The 26110-nt window shown below is 43.3% G+C and overlaps 1 long non-coding RNA gene across 2 annotated transcripts; it reads left to right on the forward strand.

Moving 5' to 3' along the window:
* Positions 1–215: 215 nt before the first annotated feature.
* Positions 216–19613, forward strand: LOC138294097 (uncharacterized). Of its 2 annotated transcripts, XR_011203182.1 has the most exons (3): positions 216–489; positions 12385–12505; positions 19230–19613. It is a non-coding gene; the product is annotated as an uncharacterized lncRNA (long non-coding RNA). The 2 variants fall into 2 exon arrangements; XR_011203181.1 differs by lacking the exon at positions 12385–12505.
* The last annotated feature ends 6497 nt before the right edge of the window (positions 19614–26110 follow it).

Here is a 26110-nt window from a genome sequence, read left to right on the forward strand (position 1 = left end):
AATCCCACCCCACAAATGGGTGTTCCTCTTGACTCGCCCCGTTTTTAGGGGATCGTCCCCAAAGTGCCACCCATTGCCCGCCCCCTAGCGTGGCTTTTAGCAGTAGGAGGATCCCGGGAGAGGGCAGCATGACATTGTTTTCATTCATCCACTGATCCCTGAAAGCGCCCACCCCCTTGTGCTTCCTGTAGGAAGCTCTCTCCTTAAAGAGATATGAACACCTGGATGCTGTGTATTTTAAAACAGGTGCAACACGAGATGTCGCACTTTACAGATGTGTACAATAAAGCGCCTGAGATTTGAAGAGATGAGCGGGCGAAGGCGGCAGCAGAACAAAACGCATTCTCGTAAGAAGACGAATCGGAGAACACTATGATACTGCTATCCTTCTAGAGAAACTGATCTCTACAGACTGATAACCGTACAGTACGGTATGAGAAGTGCAAGCAGTCTCGAGGTCGCACGAGACAGACTAAACACGCTGTGGAGGTTTGTGAAGCAATCAGAGTTACTATCTGACTGAAAAGCATTGCAAGATGCCCTAGTCGCCTAGTTAAGTGTGCTGCATTCTTTAACCCTTTCAATGGACGGGCCACTCTCTCTTTCAGCCCTATAGGGGCTATGAAAGAGGTGCAATTTCAGTTACTTTATACAAGTGTATTTCTTTAATCTGTGATAGCAATGACATTAATATGTTGCATTCTATCTCTGCAGTGAAGGTTACTTTTTAAAAGGGATAGTTTATAAATGTTAACCATTAGTAAACTAAGAGGCAAAACAGTTGTAGTGCAAACCCTGTATTACTACAGAGCAACATTATAGTCTATTAAAGCAAATACCATAGGTTTTTGGACCGCACGTATTCTGAACTCATGATTGAAAGCGCTTTCATATGGGATAATTAGGAAAAAGGAATATTGGTGGAATAAAATATTGCCTTAGATCACACAATTTAAGCATGGAAACCATGATTTATCCATGTTTTCTGGATTCACCTAGTACAACTCAGCCACTAAACGGGTATCTATTTGTCTTTCTGATGTTTGTCCTGCATCCTCCAGCAAGCTACCTCTGGATGCCAAATGTCCATCTTTGTTTTGCTCACCAAGGGACTGATGCAGGTAAGCAGGGTAATCAATAGGGGATATAAAACAAACAGGGCAGCTGCAAAGCCTGGAAACACCCAGCCCAGAAGGATGTCCCAGCACTGACTCTGATATCTAACACCTAACAGAGGTGCGAGTGACCAGCATTAGTTAAAATGTTAACTGGAAAGGAGGACATGTAACATAGGAGGTGACCTGCAAGGGTCACTTTAATCAAATGTGTACCTTTAGACGTGCTAAAAAGAAGAAGTGTAAAAACAGAAAATGAAACAGCCCTAAACAAGCAGACACCCACCTTAAAATCTTTACTTTTAGATAATGGTCAGACAACCACACCGGATAATGGCAAGCAAGGAGAAAAAGGACAAGGGGGATCATAATTTGCCCAAAATCAAACTATTTGGTCAAATAATAGAACCAAGATTATAACACAGAAATGCTTTTTCAAGACACATAACTTTCAAATTATACCACATACTTCACCTGCTAAAGATTATAGAGACCTGTATTATAACACAGTGCAACGGGGAAAAAAAACCCTGCTGGTGGTCATATAGAAACCCATTTGACTCAGCAACTCTCTCTCTCAGCTTCACTTCTCCTAGGATGTAATGATATATGATAATGAAGGCTGTTAACAGGTCTAAACGTATTAGAGTCTCAACACCTCCAGTTTCCACCTTGTGACAGATCGAACAAAACCAATAGGATCACTAGATCTATACTGTTTCCTGTCTAGAATCTGGCTTAAAAGGTATTCAAAATGTTGTTTTAAACAAAACTGCTATAGCTGTTTATAAACAGTTCTGTCAAAAGTTTGCCATGAAATGGTACAAAGCGAATTGGTGAAAGTTGATGAGATCTTGTGGGCCAAGGGTGTTAAAAAAATGATTTCACTGAGGCATTTTCCATGTGATGGGGAAATACCTTGTCTTAAATAACAGTTATACATGTCCAAGAGTGTAGCTTTGAGAAAAGGGAAGGGAATTTGCATGAATTTTGCTGGGCATAAACAGATAGGATGACAGCTTTTAGCGGTGGAATCAAGATTAGCTCCATCAATTGGTGATAGAGACTTTAAAGTACGGATATTTTGAGTTGTCACAGAAACGTTATTGGATGTAGGAATTTGTCCTGCCTGGATGTTGTCATGTAATAGTTTACACTTGTTGAGGAAGATTTGAGCAAGATTATTAAATAATTTAATTTGCCACGGACACTACAATACTTCTGTTAAAATCCATATCTATAATTTACACAGCGTAGTACTCCATGTGCCTGCAGCTTTTTGATAAAGCTGTCTTCAAGAGCCACAGCCAGGAAATAAGAGCTGATGAGCCTATAAAATATATGCTGCACTTATGTTGCGTATACTTATTTATGAAAAAAATAAAAGATACGTACAACAAAAGTGAAGAAAAGTTAAACCATGGCAATCACTGCACAGTAATTACAAACAAGCAGGGATGGCGTCACCTCTGCAACATCCTGTGATTCTGGGCAAGACACTTATCTCTCCATGCCTAAAACAAAATCTGTCATCTGCACGCGAGATGCTGTGATATTTAGGGGTTATGTTACAGAAACATAAATAGAGCACAGGAGAGGCTCCACGTGGAGACTAATCTGCATTCCTCTTTCTTCTCACTTTGAAGTCAGCCGAAAACACTGAGCTCGCTGGAAGACAGAGCTTGACATTTGACCTCTGTCTTCGAGGTCCTGCAAATGTGAGGAGATAAGAACAAGATTTACATGTCTGTTTACAGAAAGCGAGCTATCGTAATGACACTGTAAATAAGGTTTTTACATGGAAGGGAGGGAGTGAACATGGAGACCCTTAGGCAGCAAATGAAAAGCAAGAAAATGTGAGTTACAAACCACAAAGCCATTGGTAAGCAATGAGCAGAATGCATTCTCAGGTCAACTTTCTGAAAACTCCACAAGATGTCTTTCGCATAACAGACAGCTGTGCTGTCTGGTAGGCTGCAACCTAAAAAAAAAAAAAAATGCATGATTTAATTTCCATTGTGTAACTTACAGTGTTTCTAACTCTCACACAGTCACAATCTTCCAGAAACACACATTTGTTCACAAAATAAAAACAAAAACCCTTATTTATTGGGCTTGCTAATGTTTGTCACAAAGCCAGCCCTCCAAAGGAATCAACTCCACCCCTGACCATTGACACTATATTGGAAGCTTCACATGGAGGAAGACGCCTCCCTTTACCAAAATTGATTTCATTGGGGTTTATTAAAGTAAAACCTCAAAGTCTACTTTTTTTGTAAAGACCTGCAATCCCAGTGAGTGTTGCTTAATGCATGGGCACAGATGTACAGAATATGAACACTGTTAACTTAGGGCTCTCCGAGCTACCTGCAGGTTAAAAAACAAAGCCCCAGTTGGTTAATTCACACAAATGCTCTGTTGGAGGGGCTAATAGGAGACCTGAAACCACAAGAGTACTTTGTGTCCTGCTGCCGAATAGAAAGGGAGGGAAGCAGAGGTTCAAATGTATTGCCACCAGTTTAGAGGTCTTAACTACAAAAATCAAATTGACGTTTTTCAAGAATTTGCACAGTTTCAATTTCATGCCGTGGCTATGTCTGTAAGGAATCAAATGGATGAAGTGAGCCTCTTATGATGACATATCTGGGTTACTACGTGTGTTTATTTATGAATAAAGCATTTCTACAACAATCACTTGACAAAGGATCATGACGTTAGGAGAATAGGTGATTGGAAGGGAAGATGAAACACGAATAAGGGAGGTGGAAGGGGAAGAAGCTATACAGACATGGAGGTTGGGGGGACGGAGAGACACAATGGTTGGGGGTAAAGCAACACTGAAAAAGACAAGACAAAAGGGGAAGACGAAAAATTAAAATAGTACCTTAATCACATCACGATCAGTGGAAGGACAGTATACAAGCTTACGCAATTAGTACTTGGTCCATGTTCCAGCTGAAAGACGAGGAAGTGAGTTCAGCAGGTCCTGGCTAATTAGAAGGCAGCAAACAAGAGTGACAATTAAGTCAATTAAATGGTAAGCAATGGGTGGGCAGCAAGCCTCTTGTATATATTATCTCTGAGAAGCAAAAGTGCATGCATTGCATGCACTGTCAGAGGCAAGACCTAACAATTTTCATGTTCTATTATCAGAGTACACATGCCTAGCTTCATTGTGCCACATGAACATTATGAAGTAAGACTAATGACAAAAACTTAGAGACCAGTTTTTAGTAACTTCCTAAAGTGGGATGAATTGTTTCAGCTTTTTTCCCCAATGCTACACTAAATTTTGAAATTAGTGTAAATGGCATGGATTTCCTTTTGGCACCTGGTTTCATTTGGCAAGAACAGTAAACAGAAAAATCCTAATGCATCATAGTGCACGTAAAGCATGCCCTACAACAATCTGCCTGACATGTTTGTTTTTTTGCACCAATGTCGGATTCTTGCATACATTTACACGGAATGATGTCTACTTCTCTGTGCTATGAAAAGAAATGAAATAGATTTATAAGACTGCACAAGTACCCAAGGGCATGTGGATGCTAAAGACTTGCTACTTCAGATGAAAAACAAGAAAATATCACTCTCTTTTCTGGAGCTCCGCAGGGCCTTGGTTTATGGCATGAAAAGCCAAGTTTCAACAGCTTTCCTAAAGGTTGCATGATTTTTTGGACTGGTTATATGACTGGGAAGGTAGTTCCATAACTTGGTAGTGGCCACCGAAAAGGCTCTACCTCTCCATCATGCTATCCGAAATTTGGGGACCATTATCCAATTTTGAGCTGCTGAGCAAAGCAGTCTAGAAGATAGATACCAATGGAACTTTGTTCTGATTGCTCCAGGCCCTGATCAATGTAAGGCCTTCTGAGCAATGCAAAAGGCCTAAAACATGATAAGCACTTTCCTCTGTAACCAGTGAAGCTTGTTTAGACCCGCTGAGACTGAATGATATTTGGGAATGCCTAATATCAGTCTCGCTGTTGCATTTTGACCAGTTTGCCGTCTTATTGATGTTTAGATAGAGCAAATTGCAGTAATCAAGTCAAGAGGATATTAGGACGAAAACCACTTGTTTATGTGCAGGTACTGGGATGTACTACGAAACTTTACGAAGAATTCTAATAACACCAAAGCATGTGGGAACTGTGCAATCAACCTGTAGGTCAAACATGAGATTTTTGTCCACAATCACTCCTAGATTGTTTGCCAAGTCAGTGGGGCAACGCAGCGATCCCAGCATTTTTGGCCACCAGTTGTTTTTCCATGTGGAAGATTGACTACCAAAAGTTATGACTTCTGCCTTGCCTCCATTTTGTTTTTGACAATTCTCATCCAATTAGCCACTGCCTTCATGCAGTTATTAAAATTGGCAGATATGGACTTATTGCTAAACACTGCAGACCATTTGAAGATTGCTAAACACTGCCGGCCATTTGAAGATTGCAATCGACTTTGAACCCCTTTTTAAAACTTTCCCACCAGTTCAATGAAAAAGGACTACAGATGCTCATCTCATACTTAACCATGAATACCTCAAGACTAGAGCTGTGTTATGCCTCCTGCTTCCATTCAGTCATTAGTCATGAAACTACTGGCTGGAAAGAATATCCAGGCACACCACAACAAGGATCACACAAAGATCTATTATTTAAACGTAGAGTCGCTACTCTGAAAGAATGCCTCACCACCAGCAATCCTACCAGATGAATAAAGTTAGTCTTGATTGCAAGAGATAAACTCAAGTAAAATGGGTCACAGCAACATACATGGACGTCTTCACCCCTCAGGTCTGGCTGCGCAAAGTCACTTGGTTACCACATTGAAAGCAGAGTTAGCATCATAACCAACATCACTTAAAAGACCTAGACAGCATAGCACCAGCTATCTCCCGACTGAAGACATGGTCCCTGAAGTCCTACTTCAGAACTGACATACAATCTCTAGTCCTGTCTGGGCAGCTAGATACCCTTCGCACAAGCACTCCAGAAGTCCAAATGGCACCAGTAAAAAGCATCACCTCTGCATGTGCTAGAGTAACCAGGGAACTAAAAAAGAATGGCCCTTGGGAATTAGGTCTCCAGGGCTGTAAATGGTCTAGGGAAGGGGGCCCGGTGCGCCACTGCCTTTAGTTTAAACCTCTGCCCTGATGAGGCTGAGGGAGAGCCCCCTCCCCTTTGCTTTTCCCAGGAATTTATTTATTGTACAAACTGATGCCTCAGAAAATGGCATAGGAGCTGTTTTATCACAGTTAAATGAGGAGGGCTGAGTCCAACTGTTAGCCTTCATCAGTAGGAGGCTACTTCCCAGGGAACAGAGATTGAGTGCTATTGAAAAGGAAGCCTTCACTGTGGCCTGGGCACTGACGAAGCGGAGACCATACTTGTTTGGGACTCACTTCCAAGTTTAGACAGACCTCAAGCCCTTTAGATAGCTGAAGCAAAGGAGGCGTTAGAATTCCAAACCATTTAGGTGGCCCACCTCTCTATAGGGAACGGACTTTACAGTGTTAGAAATTGGGTCTCTAGTTGGCAGAGGTATACACCCTTGTCCAAATAGGGACCACAATCCTAGTCAGGGTAAGTCACAACACAATCCAAATTATCCTGTGCCCACCCTCTGGTAGCTTGGCTCTGAGCAGTCAAGCTTAACTTAGAAGGCAATGTGTAAAGTATTTGTGCAATAAAACGAATGTAACAGTGAAAGCACCACAGAAATACACCACGCAGGTTTAGAAAAATAAATAATATTTATCTAAATAAAATAAGGTAAAAATGACAAAGCTCCAGTAAGCAAAAGGTGAAAGATCACTTTTGAAAGGCTTAAAATAGTCGAAATCCTGGGATGTGTCAAAAATAATGACACACGGAGACCGCAGAGGAAGAGATGTGTGGAAAAATAAGGTGCTGCGTCGGATTGTCTGGCGCGGCACAGACGATGTGTTGTTTCTTTCCACGTTGCAAGGGTTTGCGTCATTTTTATGGCACGCAGTCTTGTTTCCTCATTGCAATGTGGGGGTATTTTGACGCCCAGGGACAATGTGTTGAAAAATCCTTGACGTGCTGGAAGAAGGAGAAGGTGCTGCATCGATCCAGTAGGCAATACCTTAGATTTTCCAATGCAAGGCAGGCGCTGCGCCGAATTTCCAGTTGGGAAGTTGGGGCTGCATCCTTCCGGTCAACAGTGCGGCGATTTCTCAGCCACAATGCAATGCTTTGCTTTGTTTTCCGCAGGTGATGCGTCAATTTTCAACACACAAGGAGTTTCTTGAAGACATGAAGCCTTTGTTGGCCCTTAGACTTCGGAAGCAAGCTCAATCCAAGCCCTTGGAGACCACTTCAGGAGGAAGGCAGAGTCCTTCCAGCAGAGTCAGAGGCCAGCAGGGCAACAAGCCGGGTAGCAGTCCTTCTCAGCAAAGCAGTCCAGATGAGTCCTTTGGGCAGCTAGGCAGTTCCTCTGACAGAGTGCATGCAAAGGTCCAGAAGTGTCTGGTACGGTGGGGTCAGAGACCCAGTTCATATACCGAAAAATGTATTTGAAGTGGGGGGGAAATTTCAAAGAGTGGTTTTGAAGTGCACAAGTTCCCGTTTCAGCCCAGTCCTTTAAGCCAGGGTCCTTGTGAGGGGTTATCAGTCCTTTGTGTGAGAGCAGGCCACTGGCATTTGAAATGTAAGTGTGAGCCCCTCCAGCCTTCCTGTCCAGGAAGACCCATTCAGTATGCAGATCTGACAGAGTGTCCTGTGTTTATGGTTGTCTGGGTGGAATGCACAAGAGGCGCTGTCAACCTGCACAGACAAAAGGTGGATTGGAGACAGGCTGTAAGGCACAGATGTCAGTAAGTGCAGAGAAATGTGCCCATTCTAAAAGTGGCATTTCTAAAATAGTAATATTAAATGCAACTTCACCAGTAAGCAGGATTTTCTATGACCATTGTGGCAATACCAAACATGACAGGGTCACTCCTTCCAGATCAGAATCTACCACTCAAAAGGGAATGAGGGTAGGTCTAATGCTAGTCTATGAGAGAGGCAGGCCTCACTGCAGTGGTAAACACATGAGCACATGTCATGCCTTTTACCTACATAGCACCTTGCCCTACGGGTTACCTAGGGGCTACCTTAAGGGTGACATATGTAGAAAAAGGGTAGTTTAAGGCTTGGCAAGTAGTTTCAAATGTCAAGTCGAAGTGGCAGTCAAATTGCACACACAAGCCTTGCAATGGCGGGCCCGAGACATGGTTAAGGGGCTACTTATGTGGGTGGCACAATCAGTGCTCCAGGCCCACCAGTAGCCTTTCATTTACAGGCCCAGGGCACATGCAGTGCACTTTACTAGGGACTAACAGGTAAATGAAATGTGCCATTTGGTTAGGAACCAAAGTTACCATTTTTAGCAGAGAGAGCATATGCACTTTAGCACTGGACAGCAGTCCTAAATCCAGCAAAAACAGGGTCAGAATAATGAAGGAAGGCAGGCAAAAATTTGGAGGATGACCATCCTAAGGCTGTCAGGTCTAACAACCATGGAACACCATCCTGGGTCAGATCACTCCAATGCAGATTGTCTGTTCAGGTTTTTTCCGCCTTAGTGATGAGAACTCCCAGGATGTTAGGTAGATCTCTCTACTTTGAACTGGGGTAGGAGCATGTTTAACCTTTCGGCCTTAGGGTGGTCTTCCTGCCACCACATTCCTATTTTTCAGATTTTTTTTGTTGGCCTTAAGACTCTGTGCACCTTACCACTATCAGTCTTAAAGTTCTTGTGCTCACTTCCCAAAACAATAACAAAAATTTGCTTACAACTGATTGGCCTATTTAATTTAATCCTAAATCCCTAGTAAAGTGGTATATCATTTACTCAATGCCTGTTAAGTAAATGCTACCTGTGGGCCTGTTAGTAGTCACAACAGGAGTTATCCATACATCAAATAGGGACCTGTGTAATATTTGTATCATGCAACACTGTCCCAAAATGCATCAATAGAAGGCGTACTCACAGACTGAATGAAGGCAGTCAGAGTGACAGATGCGCTGATAATATCTCGACAGATTTGAAATAACGAGGGCACTGATTGGAAGTGAGATGAGCATTAAAATAGCAGATTAATGGGCAAAAACAGCTATTGTTATTTTCAGGATTACAGTGTGTAGGTAGATTTGCCTCATAGCCCTGATGAAGTCGATGGACGAAACACGTGTTGGTTGTGGGGTTTGAATGGAACATCATCAGATATCAAGATTGTGACTCAGCATTACGGATTAGATGACTGAATTAAAATCGGACATTATTATTAAACCGAAAAGGAACAACATGGACACAGTTTCGCCTCGTTATATGTTTATTATAGTATTTTACACCGTTCTAAGGACTCACAGTTTGGTGTACTTCTTATTTTTCCAAGGATAATCATAGTGACTACAATGGACACCTCATGTACATTTTTATATATGAATGCTTATACAACGTGTGCCTCTTATTTGTTTATATTTGTTATCTGTTTTGGTTTGCCACGCAGTGGGGGGATCAGGGGTGTGGTCCTCTAAGAGTGCACTGTGTGATACTTTAGGCTATAACCCACAGATACCACTTAAGCCCTGAGCGCCATTCTTTCCCTAAATCAACACCCCTTCTTATCAGGCATCACTTTACCACTATCAGTCTTAAAGTTCTTGTGCTCACTTCCTAAAACAATAACAAAAATGTGCTTACACCTGATTGGCCTATTTAATTTAATCCTAAGTCCCTAGTAAAGTGGTATATCATTTACTCAGTGCCTGTTAAGTAAATGCTACCTGTGGGCCTGTTAGTATACACAGCAGGAGTTATCCATACATCAAATAGGGACCTGTGTAATATTTGTATCATGGAACACTGTCCCAAAATGCATCAATAGAAGAGAAACCAAACAAATTAGTCTAATAATACTGCAAAGCCATGTATTGTATACATAACTGAATTACAAAACAGAAAAAGGGAGAAGAGAAGAGATATGGCCAAACGCAATCAAGAGGAAGATGTATTCAACTGATTTTATGTGAAATTAAAAGCAGCATGAAGTATGAATTATAAAAGTGCTCAATGTGCAAAGTGAACACACAGTGCTCATGGAAATCAAGTGAAAGGAGTAAAGTGAAACACATAAAAACAGGATAATGGCGAAAGAAAGCATAATCAAATATTGTGCGTAGATGTAAATAAAGTCCAAGGTTTCAGTAGTACATCATTGAACAATAAATATCCTTTTTCAGACGGGTAAGTGTTGATGGTGTATCGACCTTCCACAATTCAATAAATCATAACAGGACTAAAGGAGAACCACTAATATGATTGCTGCCTAAAGAGCAAAAAATTTTTAAAAGTTGGTAAAAAAGGTAAAAATAAATATGATCTGACTAGAATTTTTTTAAAGGGCATGTCTTAGGTACCTGTATACATTCCAGGGATACTGTAAGGATAAATGGGATAAAAGGTAAGCAAATTGCAAACAAATTGGGATAGTGCAAGTAAAAAGTGAGGCAGTGCACAACCACTGTCCCACCGCAGTGAGGGACAAATGTACACAGATAGCTGCACGAACATCCATACCTGTGAGAGTAAAAATCAAGATGTGGTGGCAGGCAGAAAATAACTATATAATGCAATCAATAAAATAACACCTCATTATATGAGCAGGTCCAGTAGTTACTCACAATTAAAGAGACCAGAAAGACATCCATAAATGGTTCACTGCTGGGAAAAGTCAGGAAAATGTAGGCTGGCAAATGGAAATTGAAAACTTACTCAGGTTAAAAAAATCCCTAAGAGGCAGATACATTAATAATATGCAGAGGGATCAAGCATGCCTGTAGTGAAATCACTTCCTCTTAATGAACTACCGGAGTCAAAGGGAGAAGCAGAAAAGGTTCTGGCGCTCCAATAAGGCCCTGCACAGGAAAAAACATGGCGTACAATGTGACATGCAGCATGTGGTACGTGAAAGAAGGCTAGAGAGCACACCAAGATATTCAGAAGAGCTGTAGTTTAGAAACAGAACGCGCAGTAAAATAATTTCTTCTTAAAAGCCTGAAAATAAATTCTTCAGTGCAGGCCACAGTGAGCAATTCATTGAAAAGCAGTATAAACTTGGGGAAGTAAATATTTAAGGGAAAAAACATATGAGTCATATATACAATCATACTAACTCGTAGATGGCGATTACAATCAAAAAAAGCAAGACATGTAATTATATAGAAAGAACCATGAATTCATTAAGTTTCACGTGTGATTCCATCAATACCGATACATGTATCAAGAAAGGCAAAACAAATTGCAGGCTAAACAGTTACAGAACTGAATCCTAATGGATTACATGACAAAAATTCCAATTAAGCCATATTAACCCTAAAGGACAACATGAAAAAGTTCAAAACATCTAAGGAGTGGAATATTAACAAAAGACATTTTAATTTACACTATATACATGTCTCATAAATTGGTCCTGATTGACGCTCAAGTATGTGAAAAATAAACGCGGAAGGATGTAGAAAGGGGTAGAAATGACGTGGGCTTTAAACAAATAGTCACCAAACTCTTCCATTCACCTAATGTGTTAAACCCATTGTTAAGAGTTTCACATTTAGAGATCCAGCAACAATCACAGCCTGTAAGCAAATGTGACAAATTGACACCCAGTATTGGGAGTTTTGGGTTGTTAGATTTGTCTACTACACCAAATCTTCTTCTGTATGGTTGTGTCAAGCAGTGTGATACATAAGGGGCGTTCTCTGTGGCACACTAAATATGTTTTGTTAGTGCTGGATAATGAAGGTTTTGAACATTTGCGTAGTTTTCCCAATATAGAGATCACATGGACATCGAATGCATATTTTGCATTAGTGGATCTGCAGTTTCTAAACCGTTTCAAGTGTTAACATAGTGCCATATTTAATGTTGTTTGTGTTGTGTGTGAGCATACTGAGCTGTTCTGATATTTATCATGGCCCTATAAAGGGGGCAGAACCCAGCTGGCAGTAATCAATTATTAGAGGAAGTTTTTGGGGTCCATGTCATAGCATGAACGAAACGGCCACCCAGATTATGTCCTATTTCGTATTAAAAAAGTGGAGGATCTGAGAACAGATCAGGGAACTGGAGTATGCTTGAATTCTTTTTGATTATTCTACTCCCTATAATTGCTAGACTGAAAAAAGGTTGACTCAAAAGGGATACATTTGTTAATTATTTTTGTACTCAATTAAGACCTTTTGACATTTTTTATACTGATCAGACTCTACTATTCGGGGCTGCCAGAGTGGAACTGGAAGTGCAGGACATCAAGATCGGAGCAGGGCGGCAGCAGGAAAAGAATAAGAGCTGGATTTGAAGCCCTGGAGTGAGACGACAGACAGGTGGGCGCTGAGGCTCTGGCCTGCTGTGTGGAATATCACCCCAAGGGGAGCCCTGCTCCTGCTGTGTTCTCTTCAGTTCCCAGTTGGAGGTACAGCAGCTTTACCACTCTGGGGTGGGGGTTGGGGAGATTGAGTTTGGGAACATGGCATGACCCAACCCCAGGAGGACTGGTGTGAATGCTCCGACCACAGGATGGATGAACATGGAGACCACCCTCCCTTTGTTGTAGTTTAGCAGCGATTAGATTAAGCATTAGCAGAAGACATCTTGTATTCAGTAACTATTGTGAACATTTCGCAGAATCCATTTAGTATTCATGGCAGCCATTTTTTCTGCAACATGCTGCTATGTGCTCACCATGTGCTCTGTCCTACCTTTCTGTTAACTACTCTTGAAAATCTGCCAAGTGACAAGTTATATTTAGCATCTCCCACTTTCGCACATGCCCAGTAAGGTCTGCAGCTGTTAGTCCTTGAAAACTGTTAGCCCCTCCTACCTGTCGACTGTGCATTTCCACATGACCTTACATGCATGCAAGTCTTGCTTCTATAATTGTACCACCTACTTTTAGGCCCTACGTGGGTATAAAAGTACCATGCTCTCTCAGTTCAGTGTGCTACTTCAAACATTACCGAAGGGTGCTGTTTGAACTGTAGTACCACCTCATGAGGTTTAATAAACTTTGTCTTTTATTTCAGTTTCTGTGCCAACTTCTTCCTATATGGTCTGAGGACTTTGTGCAGAGAAGGGTGAACCCCTTGCACTAGTAGGCCTTGCTGAGGCTTACTTCAACAAATTGGCGCCCGAACAGGGACTCATCGGCGACTCGGACGCCCAACGGATTGGTCGCGACGAAGGATTGGGATTTCGCTGCGGACGATCAATGCCTGAGGAGACCAGAGTCTAGGCAACCACGGCGTTTTTCCCTTCTTTCTGATTTGACCATCCAGGTGGCGCCGGTCCTCGACTGAGACCCTTTTTGTTCATTCGTCATGCAGTGACCATTTGGTCGATTCTAGAACTTGGCAGTTGGAACCTGGACACCCTGTGATTGGTAAGAGCCGTTTTAGGGCACTTGCTGTGGGTTTTGATGCCTTTGTTTGGTAATGAAATTTAGCACTACTTACTGTGGCTTTCGTGTTTTGGGTGACTAGTCAATTTGTGTCCTTTGAATTGATATATAAATTGCAATTTATATAGGCAGGTAATGAGGAGAATTTTCTCCAATTTAATTTTGATTTGAACAGCACCTTAAGTGCTACTTTTATTATAATATTGCATATTCTGCACTATTTTTGGCATGCCTGTTTTGAGCGCACTTCGTAGGATGTGTTGCTTTTGTAATGGTACCAATTTGAGACTGGAAGAATCGCAACCGGCACCCCCAGAGGGGACGCCCAATAGAGATATGTATGTTAAACATGGTCTTTCTTCTATAATGTACAGCACATTATGGAATAAATACATTCGTGCGGATCCTGAGTTACGTTGGCCTATGCATGGGTCATTTGATTTGCGAAAGATTGAGTATGTGGAACAATGTATGTGTAAGCGAAAGTCTAGGCAAGATATGTTTGACTGTGTACGAATGTGGGAGAAAGAAGTGCGTGGACAAGTGAACCGTGAGCAAGCCTTGCTTGAGAAAGAGCAGCGGAAGAATGTATATGTGAAAGCATTGGAACTGAGAAAGAAAGAAATAAATGACTTAAAGGAGCTAGAAGAGAAAGAACGTAAATTACAGGTAACTGGCCAATACACCGTTAGGCAACCTCACTATCCTATCCTTAATAAACCACTCGATGATTTTTTGTTACTAGATCGCCCTCCACCTCCGTATGTCGTTCCTTCTGCCCCTCATGAGTTAGCTAAGGTCTCCAGTTCGAAGCAACAGAAGATGCGAGACAGTCGCTCTATGTTGCCTGCTGACTGTGCGTCTGAGCTTAGATCTATTGCTCGTAAAACAATTCGTAGCGTTGTCTCTGCTTCTGAACTTTTAGACAACATGAAAGGGTGGACGGAAAAGGAACAGCTATATTTTACTGAGGCATTTGGCGCAGACGTTATTGAACCATATCGGAAATATTCTGATGAGTTAGAGCCCGATGATGTAGCAGCTGATCATAAGCAAATGAGTGATGGTCTTTTTGTTTTCGCACAGGTGGCTGATGCAATCAGGCGTTTGATGAAATTATGTGTTGTGGCAGTCTGTTTTCAAGAGGAGAAAAGGGCTGTGGATGTAGTTGCACGGACATCTCAGACCGGCGTGGTGCAAGCTTCTATTTTCGGAACAGATAAGACTATGATAGTTCACGCGAAACCAATGCGGGAAGCCGCGCCTTTGTATGTTCCTCCTAAAGGATTGGGTACAAGTGATAATCAAACTTCTGTTGATGCTAAGGGTTATTTTATTTATAATTGGGTGTATACTCCTTGGAATAGGGCAGATGTAATGGCACTTAAAACAGCATTACCTGACCTGCAGAAAAATCCAGCCGCCCTTTAAGAGGAAGTTGAGGGAGCAATTAGTTCTTGTACTATGACTTTGGCTGACGTTGATTTATTTTTCGGATTGATATTACCGCCAGATATGTGGAGAACTGTTCATAAAATTGATGATCGTGTAGTTTTTGGGCCGTCATGGAAAGAATTAGAACAGATGGGCAGGGATAGGGAACCTGCAAAAAAGCCATATCAGTTGATTCTAGATCTTCCCGCAGCCATATTAGTTAAGTTAAAAATGATTATTCCCCCTAAAAAGATAGATTGGACTGTTTTAGCGTCTTGTAAGCAAAAGGCAGATGAATCGGTCTCTGATTTCTTTACACGCTTTGAAGAAGCATTTCATGATTTTAGCGGCCAGTTATTGTCAGGTGATACGGGCAGACATTTGTTTGTCGATAAATATGTTGCAAATCTGTTACCAGGAATAGCTAGTCGTCTAAAAGCTAGTGAAAGTTCATGGACTACCTCTACTCCGGTTTCTCTTTTGACTATGGCTCAGTATTATGAACGTCAGGAATTAGAAGCAAAAGGTAGCGAGGATAAAAAGATTAAAGAATTAAAGACGAAGGTTATGTTGGCTCAAGCTTATGGTCCGCCTTTTAGAGGTAGTGATAGAGGTGGACGTGGATCTTATGGTTCTTCTTACACTCGTTCGAATTTGTCTGTTGATCAGTGTGCGTATTGTAAGAAATTTGGGCATTGAGCTGCCGATTGTCCAGCACTATGTGTTCAGCAGTGTTCACGTGGTCGGGGACAAATGAGAAATCGCTCAGGATATTCATGTGCTAGAAGAAGCACGAATGATCATGCTAGGGTTGATGCTAATGTACGAGGGCAGGATGGGTTTAACACTTTTGATAGACGGAACCAATACCAGATGTCTAACCATGTGCAGCCTGATTTCCAAGATTCTGCTTATGCATAGGATTGCCTAGGATGGGGTAAGGAATCAGTGGAAGTTCCAGTAGATCAGAAGGGTCCCTATGTTACAGCACATGTTTTGGGTTCTACTGATCAGTTTCTGGTTGATACAGGAGCTACTCGTAGCACCTTGTCTAAACAATTGATTCCAAGGGCTCCCCTGTCTGGCTTAACTATTACATCGATAGGTTTCGATGGAACACCTTCCCCTAGCCCATTGTCACAACCACTTGCATTCCATGTTGATAAATTTACTGCTCCATGTCCATTTTTGCTTTCTCCAAATACACCAGACAATATTGTGGGTCTTGACATGCTCAAGTATTTTAGGGCTACAATACGATGCTCTCCTGAAGGGGTGCGTGTTATTTTAAATGATAATCATCCTGTGATGGAAAGAGTTTGTCTTGTTAAAGAGGATATTGCATTAGCTTCACTCCCTAGTACTTTGTGGGCTACTTCAGATACTGATGTGGGACAAATGATTATTCCACCGGTACATATTAGTGTCAAGGAGGGAGCTGTGTTGCCACGTTTGTCTCAATACAAAATTTCACAGGAGGGCGAAGAAGCACTCACACGAATTGTGCATGATCTTATTGCAGTTGGAGTTGTTGAGGAAGTTCTGTATAATGTTTGTAACAGTCCGATTCTTCCTATTCTGAAAAAGGATACTGATCCCAGGATTTACTGATTCATTATTGATTTACGAGAAGTCAATAAGATTGTGATACCACAATATCCTGTGGTATCCGACATCACAACACTTCTTACTTTGGTTCCCCCGACAGCAACTACGTTCTCTGTGATCGATTTGAAGAATGCTTTCTTTTCGATCCCTATTCATCATGACAGCCGATATTTGTTTGGTTTTACTTTGAATAAACGATCATATAGATTTTGCAGAGTTCCTCAAGGCTATACTGAGAGTCCAAGTATTTATAGTCAAGCGTTAAAACGACAACTTGATTCTTTTGTTTTGCCTGAAGGTGTGGCTCTCATACAATATGTCGATGATATTTTGTTGGCAACTGATACCCCTGAGCAATGTGAAAAGTGCACTTTGTCCTTACTTTCTTTTCTTGCTTCACACCATCATAAAGTGTCACGAAAGAAATTGCAATATTGTAGACCAAAGGTAACCTATTTAGGTCACCTTTTGTCTAAGGAGGGCCGTGCACTTACATCAGATCGTATTTAAGCAATTTTAGACACACCAGTACCCTCTACTCAGAAAGATGTTCGTGCATTCCTTGGTCTTACTTCTTTTTGTAGGCAATGGATATTAGGGTTTTCACACATTGGCAAACCTTTGCTAGCAATTTTGACTAAAGATACTCCAATGCCCCTCCCATGGACAGATGAATGTGAGACTGCTTTCCGGCAGCTACGACAAACCCTTCGTTCAGCACCAGTGTTAGGTACTCCAGATTACATGACGCCTTTTGCACTTTACGTACATGAGAAAGATGGATGTGCATGGTCAGTTTTAGTACAGACACATGGCGATAAGCAGCGTCCCTGTGCATATTTTTCAGCAGTACTTGACCCTGTCGCTCGAGGGTTGCCTGGGTGTTTTCGCTCAGTTGCCGCAACAGCTGTGTCAATACGTCTGAGTGAAGGGATCGTTTTGTCACATAAGCTGTTGGTGTTAGTACCCCATGCGGTTGATGCTCTTTTAAAGACACAACATTTAACTAGCGCTCGCATGACAGGATATGAATTGACATTGCTGGCTCCTCACATTACACTGAAGAGATGTGCAACACTAAATCCAGCCACTTTGTTGCCATATCCGGTGACTCAGCCTCAGTCACAAGAAACGCATGATTGTATATTCCTTACCAAAGAACAGACAAAGGGTCGTATTGATTTACAAGATACGCCCCTTCCAGATGTAGACCGGGAATTGTGGGTTGATGGGTCTTGTTTGAAGTTGCCAGATGGTACGACCTCAGCTGCATACGCAATCACCACAATACACACGGTAGTGGAGACAGCTCGTATACCACAGAAGTCAGCTCAAGCAGCAGAACTAATAGCTTTGACACAAGCATGTGAACTTAGTACTGACTTATGTGTGAACATTTATACAGACAGCCGCTATGCTTTTCGAGTGGCTCATGATTTTGGTTTGCTTTGGAAGGAGAGAGGCGTTCTCACATCCCACGGGATGCAGATAATGCACAGAGAATTAGTGCATAACCTCTTGACTGCATTGCAATATCCAAAGAAACTAGCTATTGTGAAATGTAGTGCACACAAGAAAGTGACCGACAAGATAGGGCAAGGTAATGCCCTTGCGGACCGCGTAGCACGTGAGACTGCGATGCAGCGAAGTACTACTTCTATGTATGTAGTGAAGTCACAAGCTGAATGTTGGCATAATGCTAGACAAGACGTATTAGATATACAGAAATCTGCTTCTGTGAAAGAACGTGAGCAATGGTCTGAAGAAGGAGAATTGGATGATGAGGGCTGTTGGCGGAATAAGCAGATGGATAAATGGAAATTGCCTATAGCTTTTGTACAACCTATGGTTCAGATGGCACATGGGCTGGCACATGTTGGAGCTTCAACAATAACAAAGTTGCTTACGCAAGTTTGGGAGCATTCAGAAATTTCCAGTACAGCTAAGAGAGTAGTACAGTCTTGTTTGATCTGTTTACAATACAATCCTGGAAAAGGGACATGTACTCCTGCGGGAGGGTTTGCTACCCCAAATGCACCTTTTGAAGTTCTACAAATGGATTATATTCAGCTTGAACGCTGCAACAATTTAAAGTATGTCTTGGTGGTGGATGTGCCTTGAGTAAATGGATAGAGGCGTACCCCACAAAGGATAATACTGCCATTACCACAGCGAAGGTGCTTTTGAAATAATTTTTCCCTAGGTTTGGTGTTTGCAGACTTTTATGGAATGATAACAGACCTCATTTTGTTGGGGAAGTTATTAAGTATGTCCTGAAAGGATTAGGGATCAAACAGAAGTTCCATGCGGTTTTCCACCCACAATCAGCAGGGTTATTGGAAAGGTATAATGCTACTTTGAAGCTGAAGTTAGCGAAGATACAGGCTTCCACATCCTTAACTTGGCCGGATGCATTACAGTTGGCATTATTGTCTATTAGGTCAGTGCCACAGTCTCGAATTGGTCTTAGTCCATATGAAGTGGTGTTTGGAAGGTCAATGAACATTTGGGGAGTTCCTAAGCCAAATTCTGTATATGATGTACCTCGTGTCCTGATGAATGATTATTTGGCACAGTTAACCGACAATTTGGTTTCTATTCATCAACAGGTTCAAGAAGCACTTCCTGACAGATTTACAGGTGAAAGCCATGAACTCCGACCTGGTGACCAGGTGATGATTAAGTCCTTTGAAAGATCAAGCAGCTTGGAACCAAGGTGGTGAGGCCCAGAACAGGTGCTCCTTGCGACAAGGACAGCAGTTCAAGTGACGAACCGAAAGAATTGGGTCCATAGTACTCACTGCAAGAGAGTGCTACCTACCTTGGTGGAACCTGCTGTGCTGACCGATCATCGAGAGATTTTGAAGTACAGAGGGTGTTGTTTGGTTGCACCAATATAGTACAGATGGTCTGTCTTTTGAATGTTGCTCTGTCTGCTGTTTATGTAACATTGTTTCGAGAAATGTTAATAAAGAAACATTTTTAAAAAATTATGGGGCTGTGATGTCACGTGCAAGGGGGGCTGGGGTGAGTGAGCGTGGGGGTCGAATGCATGGCTTAAAGAAACATATATATATCATGTAACTTTTCTCAGTCTGTCACCTTCAGGTAACTACATTCAAAATAATGCACTATTGTAAATTATGAAACCTCTATTAATAAATGCACTGTGTGTGCAAAAGGAGAGCCACAGAACTGAAACCTGGTTGGTGTGGTGGAGAATAGGGATGCAGGAAAGTGGAGAACTATGTAGTGAGTCTGGTTAGGCTTCACTATGCAACTCACAATATTCCAAACTGGGCCCTATGGATTCCCAATAAATCCCAAGCTAGCTCAGTCCTAGTAGTGGAGCACATAGCAGTCACATTTTACAAGAATAACATGTGTTAAGCATTTCAGAGCACCAACATGGACACTAAGTAGTAGACATCTCTAAAGAAATCTGACCCCAATTCATAAAAAGAGCCAAATTTAGTATAAATCAAGAAACCAGAACAAATCAATCGGATCAGTATAACCGGAGTTATGGATTTTGAAGGAAAAAAAAAAAAATACGTGCAATTCACTACTGTAAAACTTTAACGTTGCAGTCAATGAAGAAAGCGACTAGTGACAATTAGTCATTTGCAGGCTGAGTCTAGTGGAAACTACCACCAAGGTGTTGCGTATCCCAGAACCACGCCACAACAGTCTGTGGAATTTTAACAGGCTAATATGGCCCGGGTGCAGAACTGACCTGGCTGTCCTTGGTGTTGAAGCAGGAGCCACGGGATGCTGGTTTTGCCACTTAGACAGGGCTGGTGAGGAAACAGATGCAATAAGTCGACAACGGTGCAAATGAGGTGGATGGCTGAAGGTGCTGCGGCGTTCTCACAAGATGCAGAGTCAAACAAAGGTAATGATAGCCTGCCTCGCCATGAACAAGCCTTGGCAGTAGCAAACACAGTGTAGGTCACTTCAACGTCCTGGAATTAGGGGGGAAATAGCAGCCGCCTGTAACTTGCTGGAGGTCAGAACTACATTTTCCACAAAGCCCTAGACCATTTACTTTTGGGTGATCCCTCAGCAGGGCCAATGGTCAGTGATTTTTTCGTTTCAGGAGTGTGCTCTGCCGTGGGCTGCAAGGGACTATTATTTTTAGTCCAAAGGAATCCTGGAGTTGTCTTTGGTGCTCAAAGAAGTTCCTTTTGCTTTGGAACCTGCCTCTGGGCCAGGACAAGTCACATTTGTGCTGTTTCAGGGTGGATACCACAGGGCAAGGTATCGCGCTTTTGCCTTGTGCGGTTCCTGAAGTTGCAGATTCAGGTCTCTGCTTTGTACTTTGGTGAAAGTCGAATGAGATCTGAAGATTTGGTGCCCATTGAATCCTAGATTTAGGGGTGTTATGGGCGTCAGTACAAGTAGCCAATGGGCTACCAGTCACAGCAGTTAATCAGCCCCTAAAGTGACCACACCCAGGGGTGTGTGCCACTTTTCCTACACAGAACCCTCAATTCTACCAAAATGGCAGACCCCAACTCCAACTGTATAGACCAGGTATCCCACCCCAATGGTGTGGCTAGCCTTCTTTTGGTGTACGCCCTCCTGACTACCTAATTTTCCTGCTTCCCCAGTGCAAATGTGCCTGGGGGCAAGGGCATGCCTTTGTTCTCCCCTGGGGGACAGCCTACTTTCATATCAGAGGCATTGTGGGATTTGAAGCTCACCGCTTTGATGTGCCACTGCACTAACAATCCTTTCAGGCGGTGATGTGACACCTCCCGCCAAGCAGGCCCCTGCTTCAGACTTCTGGGAGTATTCAGACGTCCTGGCAGGGGGTCAGATTCCTGTCTTGGCAACTGCAGGCTGCCAGGCAGGACACAGTAGAGGCTGGGGCAACCTCTAAGTTTAAATCTGACTTTGGAATAAAGTCAGGTTTAATAAGACAGTTAGTTTGATACCAAACATGACACTCTTCAGTGGGACCATAAAAGACTTGGCAACCTTGGAATGCCCAGGTTATTCGCCTATGGACCCCTGACCACCAATAGTAGCACTTTCAGAGGTACAACCATCAGCGTTAGTGAAAAAAAGTGTGTTAATGGCCATACAAAAAGGGGCACTTTCCAACATGCGACTTGTGTATGTTTAGTGCTAGGACGTCAGTCTGTAACAGAAAGGCCTGTAAATATGCATGTCATTATTCTACACTTGCATTGCACACATAATAAGATAGGCTTCTATAAAATGTGCAAAAAGCTTTACGGTAAAAACAAAAAAAAAAAGTGCTTTAAATTTAGGTTTTATTAACACCCAGATTGTATGTTGTGCATTTGTTTGTAACTGTCTTTTAAAGCACACACATCATAGCTCAGATGGTAACTCCCTTGCAGTACCACTCACACAGAATACATCTGTTTAATAAGGAAGCTTCAAGGGAATCCATTGTAGTGTAGCCATTTTTAATATAGCTTCATGCACATTAGTTTATCATATTAGGCCACTGTGCACTTTGCCCTCGATATATTTTATTCAGCTTCGCATTGTTATTTTACAGTAACCAGTTTTACAATCTTGTTTTAATTTCTTCTATCACACTGTTTAGCTTAGTTCAGCACTGTGTTCTCAAATAATGCATTCTTGATCGCCCTGTGCTTCAGTCAAGGCTACAGTCTGGTACATTGTTGGTAAACGTGGTAGAAGTTTAGTCTCCAGTATTCGTAGAAAATACACATCCTTACGTAGGGACATTTTCTGAGAACATCTGCGAGTTAGTTATAAAAACACTTCCTAGTCCTAGTACACGTCAAGAGGGAGATTCCGGCCAGGAACCTACAACTAGATGCTGAATGCCCTGTTGCAGATGCAGATTACAGGCCTTTGCTCAGGTATGAGGGTTGATGTCCTCCTGGGGGAATCTGAAAGGCAGGCTTAGAGCTTCACATGCTGTGCTCGAAATATAACTTAGAGAGAAAATAATCTAGCGGCACTATGATAGCCTTATTCTTGTACTTCACTCTCATCTCAAAATAATCCCTTTACCAAGCTTAAAACTCCCTGTTTCTTCACATACGTTGCCCCTAAGGTAGGCCCTAAACAGCCCATAGGGCAAGGTACATTGTAATTAAAGTACAAGATACTTACCTTCGGTAACCAAATATCTGGTAGAGACATATTCTAGTTGCAGATTCCTTATCTTAGGATTTCCCCCCAGGTGTCAGACTGGATCCAGAGATTTTTCTTCGAGCAATAGCCTTGCGCGTCGGTAGGTGGTGTCGGTCGACTCCGCGGGCATCGTTGTCACCGTAATGACGTCGGGAGTAGTACATAGACGCCGCCCTCACACAGGGAAGCCAGTTTCTTTAAACGACTTCCCACGCCAAAGCGCAGAGCCGCTACAAACACTGAGGTTGGTGCACCAGAGCTAAGGACCTGAAAGGGGGAAACCCTGTCCCTATAAATCAGTTCGCAAGCAGGGAGGATGGGTGGGGGGGGGTAGGAATCTGCAACTAGAATATGTCTCTACCAGATATTTTATTACCGAAGGTAAGTAACTTGTACATCTGATAGAGACTTCTAGTTGCAGATTCCTTACCTTAGAATAGATACCCAAGCAATGCCATCCTCGGTGGTAAGTTGCGAACCAAGATCATACTAGGAAGTCCTGCAGGACCGAACAATCAAAGTAGCCGTCCCGACGGACCAGACTGTCCAGACAGTAGTGCTTAGCAAACGTGTGCAGGGACACCCACGTAGCTGTCTGGCAGATATCCAGGACAGGAACTCCACGTGCTAACGCAGTGGAAGCAGCAGTTGCTCTGGTGGAATGAGCACGCAAGCCTTCAGGAGGTTGCTTCTTGGCCAAAGCGTAGTACATTTTGATGCAAAGAAACACCCATTGAGAGATGGTACGCTTTTGCACCGCCTTCCCTTTTTTCGCACCCACATACCCAAAGAGTTGATCGTCCACCCGGAAATCTTTAGTACGATTAAGGTAGAACGCCAATGCTCTTTTTGGATCCAGATGGTGTAGTCTCTCCTCCTCATGGGAAGGATGTGGGGGTGCGTAGAAAGTAGGCAGTGGGATGGACTGGCCTACATGAAAGGGTGTAACCATCTTAGGAAGGAAGGAAGCCTTAGTGCGCAAAATTAGTTTGTCAGGGTGCACCGACAAGGATGGAGGTTTTGAGGAAAGGGCCTGAAGCTCACTCATCCTGCGAGCAGAGGTGATAGAAACAAGAAAGACAGTTTTGAAGGTGAGGAGCCGCAAGGGGCAATTATGCATTGGATCAAAGGGAGTACACATCAAATAAGTTAAGACAAGATTAAGGTCCCACTGAGGCATGATAAACGGAGTTGGAGGAAATAAATGGGTATGTCCTTTGAGGAATCTACTTACAATGGGAGATTTAAAGAGAGAGGGCTGATCAGGTAGCCTAAGAAAGGCCGAATTGGCAGATAAATACCCCTTAAGGGTGCCCAAAGCAGAGCCCTGTTGGGCCAAAGAAAGAATGAACAGAAGAACCTCGGGTACACCATGCCACAAACTTATTCAAACGAAAGGTGTATACAGTTTGGTTGATGGACGCCTGGCTGCCAAGATAACATCACAGACTTCAGGTGGAAGTGCAAAAGCTGTCAACTGTCTCCCCTCAATCTGCATGCATGTAGGCGGCGGTTGGACAGGTTCGGGTGAAGAACCATCCCCTGTTGCGGCAATAGAAGATCTGCCCAAAGAGGCAGTCTGATTGGAGGATCGATGGACATGCTCAAGAGCTCTGGATACCATACCCTCCTTGCCCATTCCGGAGCCACCAAGATGACTTGGGCCCGCTCATTCCTGATTTTATTGAGAACTCTGGGCAGAAGAGGTATAGGCGGAAAGGCGTAAAGGAGGTTGGAGTTACCCTCGAGATGAAAAGCATCTCAGAGTGAATTCCGCCTTGGAAACTCCAACGCGCAAAACAGCTAACATTGCGCGTTCTCTGCGGAGGCGAACAGATCTAACAAAGTGAGAGGAGTCCCAGAGTACCCGTCTGCTGAAAGAGACCTTGCTCCACCTCCGGATGGAGACGCCATTCGTGATGGGCTGTGCATCGACGGCTGAGTTCGTCCGCTCTGGTATTGAGGGAACGCGCCGGATGTTGACCCATTAGGGTAATGCCCTGATGTTCCAGACATGTCCAGAGGCGTAGTGCCTCCTGATGAAGGGTCCAGGACCCTACTCCACCCTGTTTGTTGCAGTACCACATGGCAGTAGTATTGTCCGTGAACACCTGCACCACTTTCCCTTTGAGAGAGGGAAGGAATGGTTTCAACGCAAGCCTGATCCCCCGGAGATCCAGAAGATTGATATGGAGCCCAGATTTCGCCGGAGACCAGAGTCCTCTGATCTCCACCTCTCCCATGTGGCCACCCCAACCCAGAAGTGACGCATCTGTCACTATAGAGAGATCTGTTTGGGGAAGGGAGTGGGATCTGCCGTGTACCCAGTACGGATTCGAAAGCCACCACTGCAGATCTTTCGTAGTCCCCTCAGAGATCTGGACCATGTCGGAGAGATTCCCCTGTTGCTGCGCCCACTGGAACTTCATGACCCACATATGCCATCTGCCATCTGTTACTAGTAGGATGCAGGAGGCCATGATTCCCAGCGGCCTCAGCGTCAGTCTCACCGAAACCCAAGACTGAGGCTGAAAGATCGGAATCATAGCCTGAATGTCCTGGACTCACTTTTCGGGAGGATAAGCCTGAAACCTCACTGTGTCCGGAACAGCTCTGATGTAAGGGAGCGTCTGAGAGGGAGTCAGGTGTGATTTCGGCACATTTATAGTGAACTCCAGCTTGTGCAGGAGGTTCGCCGTAGTATGAAGGTGGGAGATGACTTTCTGGGGCGAGTCCGCCTTCAACAGCCAGTCGTTGAGGTAGGGGAAGACTGAGACCCCTAACCTGCACAGATGAGCTGCAACCACTGCCATCACTTTGGTGAACACCCGAGGGGCGCCGGTAAAGCTGAAAGGGAGCACGGTAAACTGAAAGTGCTACGACCTACCACGAATCGTAGGTAACGTCTGTGGGCAGGTAGGATGGGGATGTGGAAATAAGCGTCCTGCAAGTCCAACGCTACCATCCAGTCTCCTGGGTCCAAGGCAGACAGAACCTGAGCCAGGGTGAGCATTTTGAATTTCTCCTTCTTGAGGAAGTAATTTAGGTCCCGAAGGTCTAGGATATGACGTAAACCCTTGTCCTTTTTTGGTATCATAAAGTAGCAGGAATAACAACCACAACCTATTTCTGGCATAGGGACCTTTTCTATAGCTCCCTTGGCCGAGAGAGCTGCGACTTCCTGGCGGACAAGCGCCAAATGATCCTCTGGAAGGTGATTGAAGGATGGAGGCATGGTTGGTGGAGCAGATTCGAAGGGGAGGAAGTAGTCCTTTCAAACTACCTGCAAAACCCACCTGTCCGTGATTATGTTTTCCCAGTGGGGCAGGTGATGGCGAATCCTTCC

This window comes from Pleurodeles waltl, chromosome 4_2 (assembly GCF_031143425.1).
Source record: "Pleurodeles waltl isolate 20211129_DDA chromosome 4_2, aPleWal1.hap1.20221129, whole genome shotgun sequence".
Lineage (NCBI taxonomy): Eukaryota > Metazoa > Chordata > Amphibia > Caudata > Salamandridae > Pleurodeles > Pleurodeles waltl.